Consider the following 18,733-nt stretch of genomic DNA (forward strand, 5'->3'; position numbering starts at 1 on the left):
TCAGGTGCCCTGGCTGGACATGAGAAGCTGTAAAATCTTTGACTATAGTCTAAACACTACTGAGCAACAACTGAAAACATCAGTGTTATCAACATTCTTCACATACTGAACTCAAAACATAGCACTGTACCAGCTACTAGGAAGACAGTTAACTCTATCCCAGCTGAAACCAGGACAATGTACTATGTTGTGTTGGGAAAATGCTCCCGTGCATCAGATGCTTGCTTGAGCAATTACATGAAGTTCCCTACTTCTGTTAAGGCACCTCCCTCTCCACTCTAGGCAAATGTAAAACCTTAAGTTACTACTGATGTCTAAGAGAGCAGTATACATAGACATATACTGAAGACATTCCTCCTGCAGCTGTTCTTGATGAAATCTAATCTGTATGAATTGTACCACTGTGTTCTGAGGGGTTTTTTCCCTCTATTTCTTAATAAATAGGAAGTAAAGAAGATGGCACTGATGTTAAATTTATCTTACTACAGGAATAGATCAGATCTACTGTTGAATCCCCTATTGGCTATATCTATAAATAAAATCAGCCAAAGGCTTTTCTGGGTTTGAGGCCAAGTGACAGCACAGAATGGCTGTGTCCCTGAGGTTAATGTCTCGTCCTGTCTTTGAGCATCATGATGGTGAAGGTTGATGGAACCATCAGCCAGTCTGAAGGCTACAGCAACTGACAAAGTTGCACAGGACTGCATGAGCTCCTCTACTTTGGGAATCATAAGGGCTTTGAATACTAATTTGATAAGTGCTGCTCCTGTTGCAAGTGGGCAGCATCCTCAGTTTGGGGAGGACTGTGCATTCCCACAGAGCCCTTAGTAGATGCCTGTCATTTGTCAGTCTGGTGTGGGAGAAGCGTGTGTCCTGCTGTCTTCTGTTGTTGTGCCCTGCATGCTCAGCAAGCAATGCTGTTCTCAGTGTCATAGCTGGATACTGGGCTAATACATTCTGGTTAATGGTGTTCAATGTCAGTTGAAAAAATTAGTTTCCACCACCCCACCCTTATTGGGTTGTATTCTTGACTGTTCTATAGCTTGTTTGGTGTTACAATTCATCTCACCTTAAATGCGTGTCTCCACCCCCCTCTTTCCATGTGTGCTAAGTGTAGAGAACAAATGAACTTCATCTGAACTCTGTTGTGGGCCTGATTCCATTAGGGGCCACAGGTGGCAATGGCTGAGGCTGTCATGATGCTTCTTTGTTTGGGCTTGGAGTGCTGATCCCTGAGAACAACAACTGAGCAGGAAGGAAGAATCCTGCATGGTAGCCTTGGATTAGGACCCTCCCAGCTAAGCAGCTGTTGCAGCTTCTAAAGAGCAGATAACAGCCTTGCGCTGCCTCTGAGCAGCAGTTTTCATTCTATGCCTGCTTGTAGGTGACCTTTAACTTACATTTGGTTTTACACTGGGTTTGTGTACACTAATGGCCTACCTCCTTCAGCTTCTAGGCTGCCTCCCCATAGATGATGAGGGAGATCTTTCTGGAGTTTTATCCTCTAAGGTCTCATGCCGTTTCTCATCACTGAGCTTCCAGCTCTCTGGGATGCTTCTTGCTAACAGAGGTCCCAGAAAACATTGAAGCTGCTTTGCCTTCACTGTGGTTTGGAATATCCAGAAGTAGATCTGCATTAGTGGATTAAGATTCCAGCACATAAATAGTTCCAGTGGTTAAGAGGATTGGTTGCTGGAAGAACTTTTTGGTACAAATATCAGCTTAGGTAGCCTCTGGCCTGTCTATGATAGCGCAAAGGTATGTGATGCGGTTCAGTGAACAAGATCAGGAAACTTCTCTTCCTTTTTCTTCTTCCCAGGAGGTATTTTGTGCACAGACCCGTCTTCTGTATTTTGCCACATAACTTGCTAAGGCCTGGCCATCATGGACACAGGGAACAATCAGACGGGAGGAAAAATAACTGCCTGAGATTAGCTCTAGTAATAATGATACTGAATGCATAATCATGGCTGGATGTGGCCTTTGTTCAAAAGATGGTGCCCATGATTGAACTTCTTTTAATATTTTTTTAATTGCTTCTGCTTGAATTGCTCCCACATTTCCATTTCAATTATTTAATGCTAGGAAAGCACAACGATAATTTTATTTTTAGTTATTATATGCAATTTTATTATATTTTGCATTTTCATTCAAACTATAGTAATTACTTTAGTGTCCATGGTGACAAAACATGCTAGCACAAACATGAAAAGACCTTGGTCTGGTAGCAGTTTCCTTGCTGTGTAGTCACTCCTTTGAATTAAAGGTGTATTTACCTCCAAATGATTGAAATGAATTGTATGATTGGCTGTATCATTTGTAGTCTTTGAAAGTACTCTGCAAGCTTTTAGTGTCTTTTCTTTTCTTTTTTTTTTTTTTTTGAGGGAACTTCATGGAAGTAAAATGTTTTAACTGCCTGCTAAACCTATTTTCAATGTACACTTTCTGTAAAATACTAGGCATGCTTCCGAGGTGTCTGTTCTCATCGCATCAAATAATAACTACTGTTTTCACAACAGGAATTCTGTACTTATTCCTTGCGGAACAGACTTACAGGAAGATACTCTGCCATCGTTATGAGATCAAAAAGGGCAATGCTGGTCCTTTGCTGTTTGACACCCCATTTAGTTTTCTTTCCTGGGGAATATGTAGGTTTCTCTCGTATTGGTCAGGACATCTTGCCAATTTATTTATTCTCATCTCTATGTTGAACATGAGAATAAAAATAGACTTTGCTATTTGTGCTGTAACACAGAAAGTGGTGTTTCCTTGTTGGTTGATTTTTATTGCCCAAAAGGGACTTTGATCCCACAAGCTGAAAATGATAAGCTTGTTATACAGTTTGTGGATTGCTCTCAAAGGTGTATTCCAGTCTTTTGCCTTGTTCTCACTGAAGCATTTGTCAAGATAACTAACTTATGATATAGCAAATGAAATTATTCTTTCCAAGTATTGTATATGAGAAAAGACCATCTGTTTTTGCCCTCAGTAGAGTATTTTTTCTGCAGTGCTCATGGCGCTTTCTAGATCTCTGGTTTTTGGTTTGATCGGTTGGGTTACGTTCATCTGTCTCGATGCACAAAGTAAGTAGTGTTATTTTTATAAATGCTTGGGAGTCTGTTCCTGCTTTTATTGAAATTGAACAAAATTAAATTTATTAAATCCATGTAAATCACAATCCTAGAAGCTTGAAATATGTTGATCTGTTGACTGATAAAGTAACAACATCTAAACAAGCAATCTTCTTGGTGTCCATGGAGGTGGTCTGTGGACTTTTAAGGGCTCAGTGATCACAAGTTGAAAACCACTATTCTTCTACATACAGAGAGAGCATGTAAAAACCCACTGAACTTTTTCAGGTTTGGTTATTTTATATTTGCTGTTGACATTAAATAAAATACCTAGGCTGAAGTTGAGTTTGAGGATGTATAGTTTTGAAGTTGGGATCAGCTGAATTCCTTTCTGCTGTTATTCTGCTAAATTAGACTGGAGTAGTTACCATTTTTACATCTGGTATTCGTTGTAGTGGTAAGGACTCCACTAAAAGTTCTCTTCAGTGTATTGGGAGGGCCTCCACAAAGTGAAAACTATGCTATCCATTAGCTGAATCTGGGAGTAGAAACAGTGTCTGCCTGCCTGAACTTGAGATCTTAATATAATTTTGGTCCTTCAGCCTTCCTGGAGAATCTTCACAACAGTGAAAATGTTTGAGTCTTCCCTTCGTTTCTGATAGCTCCAGAGGATCACCAGGAATGGCTGAGGGAAATTTTTTCTTGGGGGGGAAAAAAGCAACAAGAGTTTTTATTTAATTATTGAATTTCCTTTATTCGACTGTGATATGACATTCCAACCACTTTGAAGATTCCAGGCTTTTTGATCTTTTTCAGTAGTCCAGAGCCCTGTTTCTGAAGTAGGCTTTTGAATACTCTGAGATAGAGACAGCAAATTAGACCCATAACCAGCAGCTGCTGACTGTAGAAGTATTTTTGAGGGTTTTGTTCAGTTGTGTAGAAATCTGTCCACTGCTCACTTATAAATAGGATCCTATAGAGTGGTGCAAATATGAAGGCATCTGCCTAGCCAGGCAAAAATAGCCCACTACTTCTTTTACCAACTATCACTTTGAGTATATGGTAAGGATGGCAAGGAGAAGAATGGGGACACTCTTACCGTTGAGTGCAAACCCACATAAGACCACAAAAGTTGCACAGGTATTCATAAGAGCATAGACTGCACTGCGGCAGCTTTGCTGAGTAATTCTGGTCAGGGACGGAGGAAAAAACCTGGTGGATTTCTGAAATTCTGTGTGTATAGTTTGCAGATCTACATAAAAAGTCTGTCACTTTTTATCACACAGAAAATGTAGAGAGAGATCACTGAGGTACAATAAACCACTTATGAAAGCCACTTCTCAGGAAAAAACTATACTTCAAAAGTGCCAACTTCTATAAAAGTTTAAGGCAAAAAAATTTCAGGTAAATCTGTCAATGTGCCTTTACCCTAAGCTCTTGGATTCTTGCTAACATTTCAGTGGTGAATAGCTTTGTGTTTACAGTTTTATTGGGAATAGAAAACATTTGTAAGGCCAGGGTACAAAAGTAGTTTTGGTTATGATTTCCACAAACGTTTCAGCAGGAAATTAATGAACAGTGATTCATTATTGTTGGGCAATAAAGCCCAAGTTTCAGTCTGGTCAGGGTACAATGGAAGGACAATTCTGTAGCTAGATATTTTCACATTGTTTCTTGATAGCTGCTTTTTAAGTTGTTAAGTCCTTAATTGTAGAATTTTAGGGGCAGGGATAGATTGGGTCCAAGACACCAACGTTTACCTACTCCGTGTAATGTTGTATTGTTTCAAACCCTGAAAATTATGTCAAGGTGCCACCATGATAAATGTCTTTCAGCTTAATTTGAACTAGTGTGTGCATCTGGTTTTATATCATCAGCTTTTTTACCTTGTACTATTTCTGGGAAAAGTCCCTCTCTGTTGTTTGTACATGATTTTTCCATTTCTTTTTAGAAATGACAAGTATAAATTGTGACACAACACCCAGCCCACTCAGGCTGTCAGGCTTTTTGGATGAATATACAGGTAAAATCCATTATTTTTTCCTAGAATTGCCTGATTTTGTCCCTAATGCTGCACATAGTACTTTAATGCTTCACATAATGTATTTTATAATTAATGTGTATTGTTAATTGATTTACAATAGTCTTCATGGCTGGATGCAGCAGCTGCCTACGTGGCATACTGCTTAGTAGAATAAATTAATATAAAAAACAAAATAGCGTGATTCAGGGATCTCACTGTCTGAATACACAGGGCAGGCAAAGGGAAAGGAAATAAGTACAGAAAAACTGATGTTTACAGTTCACTTTGTCCAGTCAGCCCACAAGAGCCAATCTCTTCCTCCCCTCCTACATCAGAAGGAACCATTGCCACCACAGTCCTCTTCTTCCAGAGCTCTGCTCTGTTTCAGACTGGAGCCTCTCTGAAAGCCAATCTTCTGTTTTGTTGGGGCAGGAGGGAGAGCAGATAGGGGGCAGAGGAACAAGCAGGCTTTTCAGTACAAGGAATTACCGGATCAATGCTGGCCACTCTATTCTAGTTTTCTTTGTAGTGTAGTGCACACTGTGTTATTCTGATGATTATTTAATTTGTGCAACCTGAGAGGGTTAACATTAATTTATCCCCACATTTTCTATGCTTCCTTAGCCTAGCTGCCAAAGTGTGACTGTGCCTTGGAGACAAAAACCCACACTGGGGGAAGTACAGTGACTGCAAGAGAGCACAGTGCAGAAGAGAAGTAGACAGTACACTTTTTTTTTTTTTTTTTTGTATTTACATTGCAAATGAAGTACAGAGGATAACTCCATCCTCCTTTTCTCCCACCACTAACCAGAGAGGTTACTGTTGTTAGCTGAAGGGTAGGGCTGATGTCTGTGACCACACTGTCTGTTAGAGGAAGCCGCACAGTCAGGATTTGACTTGCCTAACAGATATAACAGGGATCTCACAAGGGAATGTGTTGTTAGGTTATGGCCAAAGCATTCCCTTCAGGATATGTCATAACCCTTAGGATCTTGTTGAACCATGCACCAGGCCCATGCTGACTGTCCACAGGCAATCTTCATTGCTCCTGGCTTTCAGCAAGATACAGAAAACAGGTATGATCCAGAGCAGTGTTGTTTCCAGCGTGTGTTGAAACATTTCTTTCAAAGCTGTAAGAGCATAACTGTTGTGTCTGACTCTTGCATGGAGACAGAAGGGAAAAGAATTGCCTTTCACCCTGATTCCTCTCTATTTAAATTTTAAGTGGCTTGCAGGAAGTCTGGCCTTTTGTGTGCGTTGTATGTGTACTTGCTGACAAGCAGATTCAATTTTTCCCAGCACTTCCCTTTTGTTAGGCTCTCTCTAGTGGACAGAATACTCTTTCCTAGGCAGATGCTTGATATTTCTTGTCTGAGTGTATCCAACTCTGGATGGAGGATTAGACAGTATATCAGCAGGCAAAGACAGATTTTGTTTTCCTAGAAAGTTTTCTTCCAACAGTTCCAACACTGCACACAATAGTGTGATACCACACAATGCTGTGCCTCTGAGACACAGCCCAGCTGTTCTGTGCTTACTGCCACCTGACTGGACTTTCTCCTTACACACAATTATAATCCAGTATCTTTGGGCTGGTAGCTGTCAGCATTCCAGGCACTCCTTGCTGTTGGAAGAAAACAAGGTTCCCTACCATTAGGCGCTTACAGACTTGTGGTCTTGGTCTCTATGTGGGGATTATGGAGATTAGAGATAGGACTGTTAAAGAAAGGGTTTACTAACCTAAATTAGTCGTGATGGAGTACAAAAACAGTGGAGTAAGAAAGAAACACAGCTAGCAAGTTTCCTGAAGATCATGGAAAATATTTGGAATGTTCAGGAAAGATTTTGGAGAGGAGAGGGGATTATGGGTTTGCAATCCAGATGTGTTCCATGAGAAGACAAGTATTATTTCATAAACACAAATATCTTGATAATATGAGTAAGGTAACTTCATTTAATAAAATTGCCAGTAGCACCACACTGGATGGTTTAAAAGGATAAATTTCAAATGCACATTCAAATGCAGATTTGGTGTTTAACCAAGCAACACACTCGCTGCTGAAATGATTGCGTGTCTAATATGAATCATGATAATTACAAATAACAAGTTTTAATATTTTCAAGACAATAGTTCCTAAACGGATGCTTGCAGAAAAATCACATTCAAATTGATTCAAAGGTTGCATTGTTTTGTGTTTCAGTGTTCTGTACATATAGAAACAGATTAAAGGATTCTGTACCAAAATAAAAATTTAAACAACCAATACATATGAAACGAACCTATGGATTTGTTTTCCATAAAGCAATCTAATTTGTTACACCTTCTCTTACAGGTGATATAGAATGGATTACAAATATCCCACCCAACGTAAATTTGAAATTAAAAGAGTATCTGTTCTCTGAACACTTACAATATGTGGAGCTAGTATATAATTCTGGATCTAATAATGCAACAGTGAGGACTCGTAAGCCACTGGATGTTGATTCTATTGAGGTATTCTTTTCACTGCATGTAAAACCTAGGTATAAAGATTTTTCTTGACAGGTGAAAAAAAGTAGCACTAAGACATAAATTTTAATTGTTCATTCTCTCACAATACAGGTTGGTATTTCAAAAAACTGACTCATCAGAAAGAGCAGCATAGACTTCAGTATCTACCTCTCAGTAATATCTGTTAAATGTCTTTAGTTTCCTATAACTGTAAACTTATCTGGCATCTGACAGTCAGACAAGTTCTTTCCTAATCATGTATTGTCACTTGTAATGAAAGTTGTAAATATGCAGTTATGATAAATGTCACTTTTCTTAAAATCCATCTTTCAGTAACATGAATTATTTCATCAAAGTGAGATTGATCAGATATTATTTGGTAATAGGCAATCCTTAATCATATGAATATTTATAAAAGTGCTTAACTTCACACATGAATTGGCCCCTGTTGGTTGATGCACAGAAGGATAGGTCCTTCTTCCTAGGCCATTCTTGCTCTGTAGGGCTACCAGGAATCTAAAATGGTATAGCTCTGCAGAGTAAATGCAGGCTATTTTTTATACAAGTACTATTTCAGAGTAGCACTGTACTTGACAGAATTGAACCATACATATTTCAAAAACCACTGTTACAATCAAGATTTCTAATTGATGAAAATGTACTTACAACATTTACATTCACATTTCTCATTTGGATATTTTCCAAATGGGTTAAAACACTTTTTATGCTTTAGAATCATAGAATCATTTAGGTTGGAAAAGACCTTCAACATCATCGAGTCCAACCGTTATCCATGCCCACTAAACCATGTCCTGAAGTACCCCGTCCACTCGCTTTTTGAATATCTCCAGGGATGGTGACTCAACCACTTCCCTGGGCAGCCTATTCCAATGTTTGACAACCCTCTCAGTAAAAAAATTTTTCCTAATATCTAACCTAAATCTCCCTTACCTCAACTTGAGGCCATTTCCTCTCGTCCTATCTCCAGCCACCTGACAGAAGAGACCAGCACCCACCTGGCTACAACCCCCCTTCAGGTAGTTGTAGAGAGCGACAAGGTCTCCCCTCAGCCTCCTCTTTTCACCAGACTAAACAGCCCCAGCTCCCTCAGCTGCTCCTCATAAGACTTGTGCTCCAGGACCTTCACCAACTTGGTTGCCCTTCTCTGGACACGCTCCAGCACCTCAATGTCTTTCCTGTAGTGTGGGGCCCAAAACTGAACACAGTACTCGAGGTGCGGCCTCACCAGCGCCAAGTACAGGGGAACAATCACCTCCCTGCTCCTGCTGGCCATGCTATTTCTGATAAAAGCCAGGATGCCGTTGGCCGCCTTGGCCACCTGCACATACTGCTGGCTCATATTCAGCCGGCTGTCAACCAGCACCCCCAGGTCTTTCTCTGCTGGGCAGCTTTCCGACCACTCTTCCCCAAGCCTGTAGAGCTGCATGGGGTTGCCGTGACCAAAGTGCAGGACCCAGCACGTGGCCTTGTTGAACTTCGTATGATTGGCCTCAGCCCATTGATCCAGCCTGTCCAGATCTCTCTGTAGAGCCTCCCTACCCTCAAGCAGATTGACACTGCCTCCCAGCTTGGTGTCATCTGCAAACTTGCTGTGGGTGCGCTCAATCCCCTCATCCAAATCATCGATAAAGATATTAAACAGAACAGGGCCCAACACCGAGCCCTGGGGAACACCACTTGTGACCCGCCGCCAACTGGATTTCACCCCATTCACCACAACCCTCTGGGCTCAGCCATCCAGCCAGTTTTTCACCCAGTGAAGAGTGCACTTATCCAGGCCACAAGACACCAGTTTCTCAAGGAGTATGCCATGAGAGACAGTGTCAAAGGCCTTGCTGACGTTAAGGAAGATAACATCCACAGCCTTTCCCTCATCTACTAGGCGGGTCACCTGGTCATAGAAGGAGATCAGGTTGGTCAAGCAATACACATATTGTACACATATTTTCCTATTCTCTGTTAATTTTCAATCAGGGACAACAGTCAGGTACAGGGATGGTAGGGTCTGAGTGGGTGGATACCTGCAGTAGATGAATGGCAGCCAAATAAATTTTACAATTAGTAATCTGCGATGACTTTGCTATATATTATAAGCAGTGTGTTTTGGTACGCTACACCTGAGGATTCAAGCACCAGAAGTTTCGTATAATTTTCACATAAGCATTCTTTGGCAATCATATTAGGAGTTCATAGATTTATTTATTTATTTGCTTGTTTGTTAATTTTTAGAGTAACCACGTCTTTTATGCTGTTGTTTGCCAAAGGATTGGAACGGTAAGTAAAAGACATGTTTTATCAACTGTATTTTTTGTCTAAGTTTAATGCAAATTATTATTTTCTGAAATACTATTTCATTTAAAGAGATGATGCAGGGAGTTAAGAGTACTTTGTAGAAGATTTATTTGTTTAAATGTGCCAATTGGAATGAGCATTTTTGTTCACAGAAGACCTAAGGTAAATTTTAAAAAGTTAATTTTAAAATATTTTTACAAACTTTCTACTCCATTATTAGAAATGGTAGTCTAATTCTGTCATTATAGTTTTTAGAACCGAAGGGGTATCTCTTTGAAGATCTCATTTTATATGATGAAATTAAATGTTAGCAGTATGCTCCTATCTTACAGCTGTAATTTCTAACATGTCTTTTGCTTCCATTACAAAGGCTAATGAAATAGAGAATGCACGGGACTTAGCTGTAGAAGATGTAAATGATAATTCACCACAATTTCTACAGACTCACTATAGCACTTCAATATCAGAGGTGGGTTATGGCAAATGTTAATATTTTTTCTTGTGATATTTTGAAATTGCTTTTTGGGCCCCAAACATATGAGGTTCTAATGTGACCACACTAATATTAGATCATTACGTGCACCCATATGGGACTTTCTACACCTTCCCATGGGTGTGGAAAAGAATGGCAGGGCTGCACGTACAGCTGGAGGCATGGGGTGAAGAAGAAACATTCAGCTATCAGACCTAAAAATGGAAATTGGAAGTAATTTGCATATGCTAAGGAGGTGGCACAGCTTTCCTGCCAGAAGTTAGGAAGGATACCAAAAGGGGCTTGTGACTGAGCATTTGATGATCTTTATTTCTTGTAGGTATCTGCAATAAATTTCACGGTTATAAAAGTGGAAGCTCTGGATAAAGATTTTTCACCTTTGTTCAGCCTCATCACTTACAGTCTTTGGGTGAGTGCCCTTTGTTTGTCAGAGACTGTGAACACCAGTCTACATTTCATACGAAATACAGCCTGGGAACTGATCTGCATATGCTGTCTTGCACTGTGCGGTTAAGATTACAAATCTGCAAAAAGCTAGCATCAGAAAGACCATTTAAAATTAGAACTTATACCACAGGATCAGCCTAGCATGCAGGCATGCAGTGAGCCCTGAATCTTGTTTCTTAACATTAGTGAAATGTTTTGTGGCACTCTTCAGCTGCAGCTAAGGAACTCAGTGGTCCTTTTTAGAAGCAGGCGTGAAACAGTTTCCTCTCTTTTTGAAGTTCCTATTTGATTTGCTGTTGATCTCCAGTCCTGCTGAGGTGTATATGTAAGTCACATGAAGTAAGATTATTTCAACTAACTTTAGTGGGGATCTTCACATCTGAGCTTGTTGCCTGCTCCTTTTATAGCTGGTGAAGGGAAGCTGATGCTATTCATCTGATCTGCTTTAGTTCTTGACTATAGGATGAGATAAATCAGATAGAAGGTCTAATGGCACTGAAGGGAAAGGCAATAGAATGTGTTGAAGAGGATCAGCATTTTCCTTTCCAGTGGTGGTGTTTGAGAGATTCCTGGTCTCTTATGAAGAATAGTCCAATAATAAAGGTGGTAAGAGAAAAGAAAATGTATTTCATTGTTAATCATGTAAAATATGTGATTTATTCATTTAATAGGGTCCAAACTCAGATTACTTTTATATAAGGGAAGGAGATGGAAACATCATGGTGAATAAAACATTGGATTACAACAAGATCAACCTTTTCAATTTAACAGTCCAAGCAAAGGTATGATATAAATTAAAAGAAGAATGGGCACCACAATAGTTCTACAATGATACTTCCTTTGTTATAACATTTCAGTTTCTCCAAATTTACAACTTATGGAGTTCCCAAGCCAAAAGTAGTGTCTGTATCTTGGCTTATACTGCAGGCGCAGTAGCACATTTTTAATATCTGAGCCATTGTTTAAGTCTTCCCTCAAATACCAGCCCAAGTTTCTTTCTGTGTGTATTTAAGTTACGTATATTGTACATATTTATTCTGCACTATTCTAACATATGTTCACCTATTCCTTCTGGTGGATCTATCCTATTTTTGTTGCATCTTACCACCTGCAGTCTTTTTGTGGGTCTTTTTTGAGATTTGAATATATATTTGTCTTCAATTCCTTTTAGAACTAAAAAGAAGTAATTTTGCCGTGTTTATTGTGGTATCTAGCAAATAGTACAGCTGCAGCAAATGTACTGTTACTACATTCTACATGCTACTGTGTAACACCCGCATGATATAAAATTAATAACTAAGAGCAATTACCTTTTGATAGTTTTATTCCTAGAACTGGATTTCTAGAAATGGAAAAATCTGACAGGGTGAGAGTTCTCAGGTTAAAAATGCTTAGACACTACAAAGCACACATAATAATATTCTGCTGTATTTTCCACTGAGAAATGGCTGTTTCCTTACAATGTTTCTTATTTTCTTCTTTCTCTTGGGATGCAGGAAAAAATTGGAAACAACAGTGATACTGCATCGTTACTAATTAGTATACAAGATTATGATACGTTGAACCCCTATTTCAGTCAATCAGTGTACAATGGAAAAATCAGTGAAAATAAGGTAAAAGCTTTTCACTGAATGCTGAAATGTAAATAGGTTTTTCCTGTCCACAGTGCTTTACTTTCAAGGATTCTTCGTCATTGTGCAGCTTAAGATGGAGGGCTGCTTTGTTTTGTGCTAACTGGTCAATTGTAACGTTATCAACTGTAGACCTCCAAGTACCAGGTAAGCAAGCCACGTATTATATGAAGCATAAAACTTTCTGCTACAGAAACAGATTCTTTTGTGTTTGGAGGAAAAAAAGGAAAGAAAAGAAAAAAAAAAGAGCTAAACAGGTGCTGTAACAAGGCTTTTACTGTAAACTTGGAAGGGCAGTTGACTGCCCATTAGTCCTGGAGTTAGCTGCCTCGTTTCAATTTTGAATGCTGTCATTCCTTCATACTTCATTGCAATCAGGTAAGCAAAATAAGAATCTGAATCGTAAACTGTGGTTTATATTATGTTGTAATTTTTTTTTTTTTATATATATAGGGTGGAAATTGCTGGGTGGAATGTATTTGTTTAACTCAGACTTCTGTATGTATTGACCAAAAAAAAAAAACCCAGCCCCTAAACCCCCCACAGTATACCAGAGTTATCCACTAAAATTAAAATAATTATCATCTTTATTATCCCTACTTTTTATCCTTATCTTATCTTCACGTTAACATATTTTAAACCACATATGCTTTTGGTGTTATACCTTTGGTGTTCCTTTTGTTAGGAGTTCATCTTTAATTGTCTGAAAGGAATCGTTTTAGATCTTCTAAAATGTTTTATCTTTTAAATAAATTACTGATTTTATTAGGGCTGCAGTGTAGACTTGTGTATTGTTTTCTGGGAGAGGAATGGAACTGAAATATTCAGTGTTCTTAATATGAATCATCTCAGTGACTACTGCTTCATAGTCTGGTGTTTCTCAAACACAGTGTGTCCATCAAGTATTTTGGTCATCATTTTACTCTGTAAAGAATGTATGGCAAAGAGAGATTTTTCTTCTGGACCCCAGTGGTTAAACATATGTTTCTTGTTTCTTTAATCAAAATTATGACTTATGTAATGAACAATTTTAAGTTTTTGTTGGTTTTTTTCAAGTTAATCAGGTTAATATATGTTTTCTAGTTGGGTCCTCTGGCTATTCTCCCAGAGAAGATATTGGCTAAAGATGGAGACACAGGTATAAATGAAAAAGTAGTTTACAGCATCAAACTAGGTAAGAGCTTTTGTTTTCTTTTAGACATTCACACAATAATTTATGATGTCTGTGTTACTGAAGAGAATAATAAGGAAGTGCAGTGTACAGTCAGATGTCTTAACTGCATACATCTTTACTACAGTGCTGCTCCATGAGCTAAATTGGCTTAATTTCAGTCATTATAGCAGGGTCCAACTATCTTAAAAATGTTTAGATGTTCTTAATCTCCCTCCAATAAAAAATTCCTGATTCAAAGTGTAATTCAGTGTAGAGGCTTTCATTTGATCAAAGGTCCATTCAGGACCATCTAGAGAGACCAATTCCATCGTGAGCTTTACCTCCTCCTGACAGAATTGCTAAAAGCTCATGAGATGCTTAATTTGAGACCTTTGAAGTGTGAGTGAATTTCCTAAGAATTGTTTCAAGGACACAGTGTTTGAAAAAAAAACCTTTTACCTGCAAAGTCTGTTCATTTTTGCTATGTCTGAATAGGTAACAGTCATAAAAAAGACAGATCAGGCTTACTGTTTGGGTTCATTCTCATTAACCCATTGCAATTTGTTGCTTTTCAGTGAAACCCCCGGCCTATAGCAACACCTTTTTAATCAATGCAGACACTGGAGTGATGGAAGTAAAGACTGCAGTTGACAGAGAAGAATGTCCATATCTGCTTGTGGGCATTCAGGTAGTGACTGTTTTAGAGTTCAGTGTGTTAATATTGAGTCTCAATTTCATAAAATAATATGTGAATCCATGTTGCTGTTAATAGTATTTCTCATAGTAATGTTAAAGGGCAGTTTGTATCAAGGCTCCATCCTGCCATTTAAAAAGCAAAATAAAGGAAAACTTTGTTCATTGAATATATGCAGTCATGTCATGTCCTTGTGTTAATCTGGAATGGCTCACTGTTATCAGGGTATAGAATTTACAGTTACCGACTCTGTTTTATAGGCAACTCAGCAAGACAATATTTTTAAAACAGCTGATGCAGTAGTTCTGGTTACTATCGAAGATATGAATGACAATCATCCAGTACTGTCACAATCAAGTTACAATGTCTCAATTCTAGAAAATTTCCCAAATGGGATGGAAGTTCTTCAAGTAACAGCTATTGACAAAGATGAGGTAAAATGACAATGTTGTTATAGTTGCTGCAAATACTGCACTTCTGAAATATAACATAAAAAACATTTGCATTATACAGCTATGGTGAAATAGATTCCCCCCTCCCCCCACCCCGACTACATATATATGCTTAAGCAAAACAAACTTAATTTTACTTCTTTAATGGGTAGAGTACTGCAGCCAAAGAATAAATTTTGGATGTCTCTGAAAATCCTCTGGTTTGCATAAGGTCCCAAACATGAAAGTGAAGAAGTGCAAAATGGATACCCTCAGCCTGCATGATATATTTCTTCCATGTTGTTTGCTCTTCTCCCTTTTTGTTTTTGGAATGGTAACCTCAAACCAGAAAATTAAATGCTCTCCACCTGGAAAATAAGAAGAAATCATCCTAAGGGACTAGCTCAGTGATTGTCCTATTTAGTAACAAATATCATTACTGTTTGCAGGGAGGCTTCCAGGGAATGTTCATTCTCACTCCAGCTGACAGTCCCTTCCAGCTAAGTCAAGCTGGGATCCTAACTGTGAGGAACTCCACGCTGTTGGATAGGGAGACACTACCTTCTATTCACCTACAGGTATTTAAAAATAAGCCCACTCCTTTCCGAAGCAATGCAAGGCAAACAGATGATATCTGATCTGTCCTGGCAAGAAGCTGACTCTCTCGTATGTGCCAGCAGCTAACTGGAAGAATTAAATCCGGATTTTCACATTATAGTTATCTGGAGGGAAATACCACTAGTGATATAGTTTACTCAGCTTGTAATTGTCATTCATCCTTCTTACTACTTACAGAAGATGCATTTGACCAAAACAATAATTTTACTGCATCATTTTTAAAGGTCACTGTTAAAGATCATTTGCCACCTTACTATGAGGTACATTCTACAATCAACATATTGTTGCTAGATGAAAATGACAACAACCCAACCTTTAGAGGTACACCATATAAACAAGATATTTTCATCAACATGACTGCAGGAATGTCCATTCTTCAGGTACTAGAAGTACTAAGTAAAAATGACATTTTTATGAGTTGAATGTATGTGTGAGTCCTTGCTTAAACTTATGTAGTGACCCAATTGAATAGGGGATCTTTCCTGAGCTCCTCTGAGTTCAGAAAAAATCCACCTTTCATTTAAAAGCTTACACCTGTTGATATTCCATAATCACAGTGTCCTGGATGCTCTAATTGTATCCCAGGTCAGGGAACAAATGATAAAGGATTTTTGTTCTTGATCTTAGATGCTGTGCACCATCTTGAATTTCACAAACATAAGACAGAAATTAAGATTCTTGGATTTAGTCGTTGTAAGGTGTTTAATGAAAACTGAATGTTGTTAGAGTCCAGAAATTGAAATAATCATAAACATTTTTTTAAAAGCTGCTGAATGCTGAAGCGTTGTGGATAACTTTTAGATACGATATATTTTTTGTAAGATAGTAGACCAGTTAACCAAATAAAACAGGAAACCAAGATAAAAATTGCTTGAGGAGCTGAGATATATAGGGAGTCACTATCAAAACTCATACCCAGGTGTACTGATTTAATGGCTTCTGATGTAATCTTTTGAAAAACCTATGTCCAGTGACTTTGGAATTACTATGAAACAAGCTTTCTGAGATACAAACTTGGTGTCATTCACGTGAGTTCCACAGGGGCAGGATTTCACTCTTGCTGCTGGAATGATATTGTGTGTGCATCAAAGAGCAAACATTCTTACTGAGGTTCAACCCAGGAATCATATAGGAAGTAGACAGTCAGTCAGTTAAAGGTACAACTGAATTTTACTGTGGCTATATATAACTGATTTTTATATATATAAAATTATCCAGACCTGTTATTTGCTATAAATGAGAGGAAAAAACCCAAACCCATAACTAATTCCTGATTATATGCTACCTGAATGATTTTCTCTGGAAACTACGCAAGAATAAGCAATTCTGTGTTACTTGATAACAGCACAAGAAACCAGAGTAAATTTTTTTTTTTTCTCCAGGTTGCTGCTGCTGATCCAGATAATGGTATAAATGGAGAGATAAGTTTTATCTTAGCTGGTGGCAATGAAGATGGATACTTTGAATTGGATACATCCACAGGACAAATCAGTTTAAAAAGAGTAATCCCATTAGGAGTCAACCAGCTTAAGAACTTTGTCTTGTGGATAACAGCTGTTGATGGTAGGATAAGATTTTAGTACAGGTCAATACAGCTATTCCTGGTAATGGGTTTTGGTTTTGTTTTGATTTTTTACTTGAAGGAATACTGTCAAAATAGGTTCTCAGACATTATTTTTAAAATACCATATATTTTTATCTGCTCTTGCTTGTTGAAGATAAGAAGAAAGCTGTTTTATTCATCCAAAGTAATTGCTGCATCTGTGGTAAAACTCTGCTTCCTGCTGATGCTGTTATATCAAATCTGTTTTCTTTATGGCTATGGGAAGAACCTGCAAAATAACATACATCTCACCACTTCCTTTAACTTAATTATTAATTTGGTGTTGCACAGCATACAATACAGAGATTCAGGCACAAGCTAGGAATTTGTAACACAGTCATCAGTCAACGGGGAGTAAAATAAAAGTAAAATGTGATGAGTAACTTGGTGTTTGTTTGCACATCCATGTGAGATTGAAAAACTAAAATGGAGATACCAAAGCCATTTTTAGGATGACCAGCACAAATGTCATTTCCTTAGCCATATTTATTGAGGGTTTCTTTGTTTTAAAAGAGTTACAGAGAACTCAGCGAACATTCATGATCTGAATAAGGACAGAGATAAATGTAACTTAGGAATGGTATCCCACTCCTGGTAGCATGAGCATACAAAGTGTTTTTCAGCCTCCCGATTTTCCACTGGTTTGGTCAGTAAGAGCTCTGTGTCTTCAGATTTATGGCTGCGTGGATAAAATGGGTACTGGGCTAATATGGTTACAAAAGAGATTCATCAGTCCATCCTTTGTCTGTCTGTCTGTGCTAATATTGTTGTATGTCTTCAGGTTCATATATTGTAAGTGTAACACCCAATACATGAAACTCTGATCTCGGTTAGGACCTCTCAGCTGTACCATAATAGTACCAGTAAGGATTAAAAAAAAAACAGTACAGGTGGAAAAGTGTATTTTTTTTCCTTTTTTTTTAGGCAGAAGGTATTTTGTGCATCTGCTGCAAGATTGTTTTCTTTTTCTTGCAGGTGGGACAATTCCAAGAAGTTCATCAGTGCCAGTACAAATCTTTGCGGTTGGAGATTCCAGACCACAGTTTATTCAGAAAACATATAATGTGTCTGTGGAAGAAGAGCTAATCAGTCCGGTTGAAGTAGCAAGAGTAAGAACAACTTTATTCTGTCATCACTTGTACAGGACATGACAGCTATAAGAAAATCCTGTAATATATGTGCCCTAAATATCTATATCCTCCTGAGTTAAGGATAACTAGATGTTGTGTTTTCTTTTCTGCGTATCAGGCTTCACATACATTACATACTGACTACATCCCTCAGATGAAGCCTGTCACCCATGACGCCTATTCCTTCCATTGCAAACCTTTTAAACAGCATCTGCTACCATTTGACATTTAAAACAAAACAAAACAAAACCAACCAACTTTCATGTAAACTTTCATGCTTAGCCCTTTGTTGACTTTGGACATTCTCCAAAGCCTGTAGTGACACAAAGGCTAGGATAGGCAATATTCATTAGTCTGTTGGTGATAAATCTAAAACCCTGAGACATGATATAGCTAGGAAATGGAGACTTCCCATCAGAGAACTGTCATAAATGTATTTTCAAAGAAGGCTTTAGGACTTGCTCCTCATTTTGGTCAAAAAATGCTCAGACAAGCAGGCCACCAGAATGCAGTGTGATAGCTCCTTCTTAGATGCAGTTCTGAAGACAGATGGGAGGTCTGATACCAAAGCAGTGAGAAGATAATGCGTTTTAGTGTTTTGATTTATTGACTTCCTGAGTTAAATAATTTTTCAC

The sequence above is a fragment of the Buteo buteo genome, chromosome 9 (assembly GCF_964188355.1).
Source record: "Buteo buteo chromosome 9, bButBut1.hap1.1, whole genome shotgun sequence".
NCBI lineage: Eukaryota > Metazoa > Chordata > Aves > Accipitriformes > Accipitridae > Buteo > Buteo buteo.